The sequence below is a fragment of the Lagenorhynchus albirostris genome, chromosome 2, assembly GCF_949774975.1.
Source record: "Lagenorhynchus albirostris chromosome 2, mLagAlb1.1, whole genome shotgun sequence".
Lineage (NCBI taxonomy): Eukaryota > Metazoa > Chordata > Mammalia > Artiodactyla > Delphinidae > Lagenorhynchus > Lagenorhynchus albirostris.
In genome coordinates, this window is record NC_083096.1 from 94,950,315 (window position 1) to 94,958,116 (window position 7,802).

General features: G+C 37.1%; 1 pseudogene; it reads right to left on the bottom strand.

Moving 5' to 3' along the window:
* Window positions 1-1,609: 1,609 nt before the first annotated feature.
* Window positions 1,610-2,199, bottom strand: LOC132515494 (NEDD8-conjugating enzyme UBE2F-like; annotated as a pseudogene).
* Between the last annotated feature and the right edge of the window lie 5,603 nt (window positions 2,200-7,802).

Below are 7,802 nucleotides of genomic sequence, written 5' to 3' on the forward strand. Positions count from 1 at the left end.
TACAACTGGCTTCTGAGACACCACCCTGTCTCTTTCCCAGTCTCCTTTCTGATTCTCCATCCTCTTCCTCTACACTTCAGAATGTCCAGGTTTAGTATATCAAACTGCCTAATCAAAATTTCCCCGGATGTTTAGCTTGCCTTAAAAAAATGTAACAGGTTCAAAACCAACCTCTTGATCTTCCCCACCATTAATAAAAGAAGGTTTTTCTTTAAAAAAACTTTCCCTTACTTTAGGAGCTCAAGGCAAACCTCCTGATATCATCTGTGGCTTATCTGTTTCTCTCATACCTCACATCATATGCACCATCAAAATATATCCAGTATCTGATCTATCCTCACCAACTCCGAGATATTATTAGAGTTCAACCAACCATTATTTCTTGCTTCTATCATTGCATTATCTCTTATTCTATTTCTCTGCATTCACTTATTCCTTAAACTATTTTTAAGTGTTTTTGATTTACTTAAATCCCTTTGATTTACTTATATATTCTTATATCAAAGTAAAATCCAGTGTCTTTATAATTGCCTATAAAACCCTAAATGATCTGTTCCCCCATTCCACTTTATGCCTTATATCCTTCTGCACTTTTCCTTGTTACCTGCTCCAACCATGCATTCTTTCCTTTGCTGGTATTTTCCCAATATACATGCGTTCCATCCTGGTCCTAAATGTCCATCATTATTTTTGGATACTCAGCATATTTCTGTAATATTTTCTCCCACAGGCATTGGCATCTAAATGATGTGCTTTAACTGTCATCCAGACAACTGAGTAGCATCAACTTCTCATCTCACCTCTTCATTCTTACCAGTTCTTACCAGCCCATTTGCTTGATACTGCCTTGGAAATATGAAGATATAGAAATTATTAGCAATGCTTTTGGCAGTCATTTTTTTTCTTTCATATTTTCTTTGTATTTCTCTTCAATAGTTGCTTAACTCAACATCCTTCTGTCTGCTCTATACAATGAAAATACAAACTAAATTGAGAATAGAAAAAAATAATTAAAGCACTAAATTGTACAAATTACAAATGTTCCAAAATATACTTACATTAAATAAAATACACATTTCAGTAAGTGATCTACAGTGAATGGTTATGCATTTTAGGAAGCTTCACGACATCTAGGCAAGGCTAACATTTGTGGAAGGAACTAAGATAATTTGCATCCAATCACAGTTTGTAGTGGGTTTCTGATTGCCAATCTGTGAGCTATACTGAGCACATTATTAGCATGACCTGTGCAGGGAACTGACTTTGGGAGAAGGGAAAGAAGCAAGCTCTAGCCTCAATTCTGAGTTCATTACAACTTCTCGAGAATCCCACCACCAGCCTATAGAGTACAGTTGCAAAAAAGTAACCATGTTAAGGTAAGGGGACAACTCTTGAGAACCCCAAACACATTCTCTTGCTATATTTATGTAGAACTCTCCATCTACAATGGGCAGTCATTAAGAGGTTCTTCCTCAGGACAACATAGTCACAGGACTTGAGGACCCAATGGGACCAAGGGGAGCACGAGGACTGAGGAAGAGGCTCCCTTTTTGTTTCAGTTGGAGACAAACTTATAATGCACAGTCCACGGTGCTGCAGTCTTCTCGTCTTATCCTCTGGCATACTGTTTCATGTACTCTTTAACTTTATTCTGGAAGTCCTCCTTGTCTGGCAAATGGTGTTCTGCAGCTTCAATATGCAGTGGATCATCAAAATTCAAAAGATCACTTAACAAAGCGTTGAATCCCCGAACAATATCCTTCAGTGTCCTCGTGGGAGCGCAGCCGGTGCTGTCAATCAAACGTTCTCTCAGTAAACTCAGACATACTTCGCCTGTCTCTGTGATGTTGGGGTACCAGATCCTGGTCAAGCATTTCACCGTGGGAGGCACCACGTTGTACATATCAGGAACTTCAGTATCAAACTGAAATTTTCCACCCTTGTCGTAACCCTCATCTAACAACAACAAAAAAAAATCCTGGGGTTACAGTTAGCTGAAAGCAATGAAGCTTGTTTGGTTGAGGAAAATGCACTTTACATGTACAAAGTAAATTAGCTTCAAGTTCTGCAATCTCTTTAACAAGTAGACTGTCTCTCGCCGAAACCCGCTGAGGGAGTCAGAGGCTGTGGCTGACTTCCGGGAGCGACCCTTTGAGACCAACCATCAACCCGCTTCAGTGGGCTTGCCAGCGTCAGCATTACTGCCACCTTGCCTGGGAATCACAAGACTGGAGAGTCGGGGCGGCGCCCAACACCACACCCAGCCAGCGGGGGCGACACGCGACGCTCAGAGCCACACCCAGCTCTGGACGCTGGACCGGAGTGGCTTGGCAGGCGGCGGGACCGGAAATGAGGCTGGACTCAGCTTCTCTCTTCCGTCTTGGCAGTCATTTTTAAGAGCTGAGATGAGCTCTTCCCCTCCCTGCAAAATTGACTGGAACCCTAGAAATCGGTAGATATAGCAATTAAACAGTTAAACTCAGAGAAATAGTTGGTAGTAACCAAATCAATAAAATAACCTCTTCTTATTTGTACCTTACTGATTCCACAATTAAAATTCTGTAGTGAAATCTGAAGTATATAGTGACAAAATTCCACTCTTCCTGTGGTGGCCACTGTCCAAAAAATAGCTCCCCATGATCCTTATCTCCCAACATTCACATCATTGTATAGTCCTCTCTGATATTGCTTCTTGGTTTGTCTCTGTGACCTATAAAATATGACAGAGGTGATGGTGTATGAATTATAAGGCTAAGTCATAATGGAAATTGTGGCATTTGCCTCTCTTGCTCTGTCTTGGATTATGTAGTTTGGGGAAAGCTAGCTTCTATGTCATGAGGTCACCTGGTGATCCTATGAAGAGATCCACCCATGCTCCCTACCAACAACCCTGTGAGTGAGCCATCTTATGAACAGATCCTCTAGATCCTATCAAGCCAGCAGATTCCTGCAGCCCCTATCAGGTCTCTCGTAAGAGGCTGTGAGACACAAACGCTCAGCTAAGTTGTCATGTATTCCTAACTCATAGAAACTGTGAGATACTAAATTTTATTGTTTTAGTCCTTCATATTTGGGATTAAGCTGTTGTGCAGTAATGGGTAACTAGTACACTTCTCAGAATTAATGTCTTAATTGCTAGTTTAGTGTATATCTGAATAGCCTAATAATCAGATGACTCTTCAGCATAGAAATTTAGGTGATCACCTCCCACTATAAAGGCCCAAAAGGGCAGATACTCATTTTTCCAACACCCAACATTGCACACTAGACACCTGTATGTGACATAAGCTCATCCAATTTCACCTGGGACTTTGAGTCAGAAGTTATTTATACAATAAATCAAATGTGATAGAAAATAAATTCTAATAGTTGCTGCAGAGATTGCAGCAACTTCAAGTATCCTGGTGTTCCAGGGGCCACAGAGCCAGCAGCTGAACCCAGTGTCCAGTGCCAGTGGCAAAGTTACAATTTCTAGTGTTCAGCTGTGGAAACAGAAGTGTCTTCACCCAACTGATTCAGTGGTAAGATTTGGCTGTGGTTTTCACTTTTACTTTTCCATTATCATTGCCAGTTTTCCAAGCCTGATCATCTAGAATTCCAGCAACTCTATGCATATATCAGTTAAGGTAACTGTAGCTTCTTGAATGAACTACTCAAAACTTCAGTAGTTTACAATATAGAAGTTTATTTCTCATCAACTCACTGAACTTCAACGGTGGATGGCTTGGGCTGTTTTCATCTTTATGTTCTATCTCCCCCTAAGGCTTTGTCAGCATCTGCAGTTAAAGCAAGAACAAATGGGAATGAAGAAGTACTCCATTTTAAAGCCATTCTATGAAGTGACACACATCACTTATCCTCACAATCCTAGATGAGATCCAGCCACCAGACCCACATGGATTCACAGGTGAAGGGAGATATAGTCCATAATTTGCAGCAGTTCCTCAGCAACAACTCTATCTGACAGAATAGAAAGTACAAATATGTTCCATAGCTATCCATCTTTCTCACATTGTGCTATGAATATGTTAAAAAGTTTGTTTGTTTTGCTTAAATGGGCCAGAGGTAGCTTGCTTGAAACTGGGAATCCTGCCTAATACAGCTGTATTCTCAGTTACTTGATCAAAATCAACCTATAATTGGGCCACTGAGCAAAAATTACATTGAATTAACTCTTTTTGCATTATTGAATTCCTTATTTTTCAATAATACATAGATTGTTTATCAATAAATAGTTCATGAAACCCACTGTCATCTGTAACACTAAGAAAGTTCCAAGCCTCTGCTTGTGGTGTATATACTTAGAAACAAGGAAGAGCTCTTAGTTATAAACCATTTGTCAGTTACGGCAACATTATATTCTAAAAACCCTGGAAGCATCTTATTTCTTTTATCTCCATTAATCAACAATACCAATACCTAACACTACCATAAGCACACATTTTTTTCAGAAATTATTTCAAATAATGGGAGGTAATTTGCCCAGAAATAGTTGAGGATTATTTAATATTATATTATTTGTTATATTTCCTTAGTCATGTAAATACTTATAGTTACATAATGTTTTATTGCTGTGGAGAATCTCTACAAATTATGACTACAGCTTAAAATTGTTATTGTTCTTCAAATTTATTTTCTTGAAAACTAAATTATTTTTAGGAGAACAAAAAGACAAGACACAGAGTGGGAGAAAATATTTGCAAACACATAGCTGATAAAGTACTGGTATCCAAAACATATAAAGATCTCTTAAAACTCAAGAATAAGAAAACAACCCAATTGAGAACTGGTCAAAAGTTCTGAAAAGACATCTCACCAAAGCAGACATGTAGATGGCAAATAAGCACATGAAAAGATGCTCAAGTTTGCTAATTATTAGAGAAATGCAAATCAAAACTGCAATAAGGTATCACCTCACACCAGTCAGAATGGCTATCATTAAAAAGTCTACAAATAATAAGTGCTGGAGAGGGTGTGGAGAAAAAGGAACCCTCCTGCTCTCTTGGTGGGAATGTCATTTAGTGCAGCCACAGTGGAGAACAGTATGGAGGTTCCTTAAAAAACTAAAAATAGAGTTATCACATGATCCTGCAATCCTATTCCTGGGATTGGAGAGAGAAAACTCTAATTCCAAAAGACATTGATACATGACTTATTTCACTTAGCTTAATACCCTCCAAATCCATTCATGTTGCTGCAAATGGCAAAATTTCATTCTCTTTTATGGCTCAGTAGTATTCCATTGTACATATATATATACCACATCTTCTTTATCCATTCATATAAAGTGTTGATAGACACTTAGGTGGCTTACATATACTGGCAATTGTAAATAGTTGCTGCTGTGAACATTGGGGTGCATGTATCTTTTCAAATTAGTATTTTTCCTTTTTTTCAGATATATACCAAGGAGTGGAATTGCTGGGTCATATATGTTAGTTCTGTTTTTAGTTTTCTGAGAAACCTCCATACTGTTTTCCACAGTGGCTGCACAAATTTACATTCTGGCCAACAGTGTACAAGGAGTCCCGTTTCTCCACATCCTTGCCAACATTTGTTATTTGTGTTTTTTTTCATGCTGTGAGGTGATATCTCATTGTGGTTTTGATTTGTAGCTACCTGATGATTAGCTAATGTTGAGCATCTTTTCATGTGCCTGTTGGCCATCTGCATGTCCTTTTCGGAAAAATGACTATTCAGGTCTCTGCCCATTTTTTTAATCAGGTTGTTTGTCTTTTTGATGTTGAGTTGTATGAGCTGTTTATGTATGTTGGATATTCACCCCTTACATGTCATATCATTTGCAAATATTTTCTCCCATTCAATAGGTTGTCCTTTTGTTTTATATTTTTATTGATTCCTGAAATATTTATTTATTTATTTGTTTGTTTATTTATTTATTTATTTCTGAGTAAGGATGGCCATCTCAAAAAAATACTTCAATTTAAAATAAGCTTTGCCTAGAAATTTCAGAAATTATTCATTCATAAATTTACTAAGCAAATATTTTTCAGCTCCTTAATATGTATGAGGCTCTCTACTAGTCACTATAAAGTTAATATAAACATGTTACCTGTTCATGGAATTTAAAAACTGGTTAACAAAGAATAATAGCTTTTACTTCCAAAGTACTTACAGACTTTTTATCCATTTGGAATGAATCAAGCTTTTAAGTAACAGAAAGCCCAGATACAGTGGCACAAACATATAGGGCTTATTTATCTCATATACAAACACTCCAGATGTAGGCAATTGCTCTCATTTCTTCAGGAGCTCAATAAAGGTGGAACTATAATCTTGGCTGTTGTCCTTGGCTTTCACTTGTGTCTCCTATGATCAGAAGATGACCAATGTAGCACCTCATTATAAAGGAGTCTTATTGCACTCATTTCAATGGAAAGATGAAAGAAGGGAACAAGATGACATCTATATAAGAAAAGCAAAAGCTCTATATGAAGCTCACAGTGTACTTCTATTTACATTTAATTGGTCTAAACCTAGATTATATTGTCACTATTGGTTAAAAGCTGATCAAGAAGATTTCATGAGTCAGATAGAATACCCTTCAACATTAAGACTAGACAATTACTAAGTACTGTTTTCTGGTGCAACTGACCAATAAAGAATTCCAAACCAGCCTGTAAAGAACAAATTTAGAGATAAATCTCAATTCTGTTGAAAAACAAAGCATTAAGTGGTATAGAGTGTACATAAAACATTTGGCAATTTATTAATCCTTATTTTGTTTGAAAGTTGTTTTAAAGGTATAATGGATATATATAGAGAGAGTACATTATATATATATAAAAATATATAATATATATGCAATGTATATATTAAGCATGTACTTACAGTCAACTATAAATTATTGGCTGTAGTATTGGATATCATGAATGTAAGAATAAATAAAAGATAACTAGGTTCATTAAGTACTTCACAGTGTAGTAGGGGAGACAGACACTAAAACAGATAATTATAAGACAATGTGATCTGTACAATGTTGAATCTTCTAGCATAATGTGTCATCTCCAGATAGTATTAGAATATTATAAAGCCTTTGGTTAAGATGCCACTGGTGGTAATCCTTAAACTGGAAACCTGGGCAAGTCTGAAAGAAAAGGACTCTATTGTCATCTAGTGGCCAAACTCATGTCCTTGAAATGGTTGAGTTACCTTGGATATCATCTATCTGTAAGAAGCTTTTTTTTTTTTAAACTCGTTTAAATTTTATTTTATTTTTTAACATCTTTATTGGAGTATAATTGCTTTACAATGGTGTGTTAGTTTCTGCTTTATAACAAAGTGAATCAGCTATACGTATACATATATCTCCATATCCCCTCCCTCTTGCATCTCCCTCCCACCCTCCCTATCCCACCCCTCTAGATGGTCACAAAGAACTGAGCTAATCTCCCTGTGCTATGCGGATGCTTCCCACTAGCTATTTTACATTTGGTAGTATATATAAGTCTATGCCACTCTCTCACTTCGTAAGAAGCTATTTTGGGGACTAAAAAGCAACTGAGCACAGTTTCACAATTATTTTCAGATCCTAATACATAAAGGGGAATTAATACTGATACTCGAAAAATGATGATAATATTGCATGTATTTTTTTGGGGGGGGGTTGATTTTTTTTAACATCTTTATTGGAGTATAATTGCTTTACAATGGCATGTTAGTTTCTGCTTTATAACAAAGTGAATCAGTTATACATATACATCTGTTCTCATATCTCTTCCCTCTTGCATCTCCCTCCCTCCCACCCTCCCTATCCCACCCCTCTAGGTGGTCACAAACCA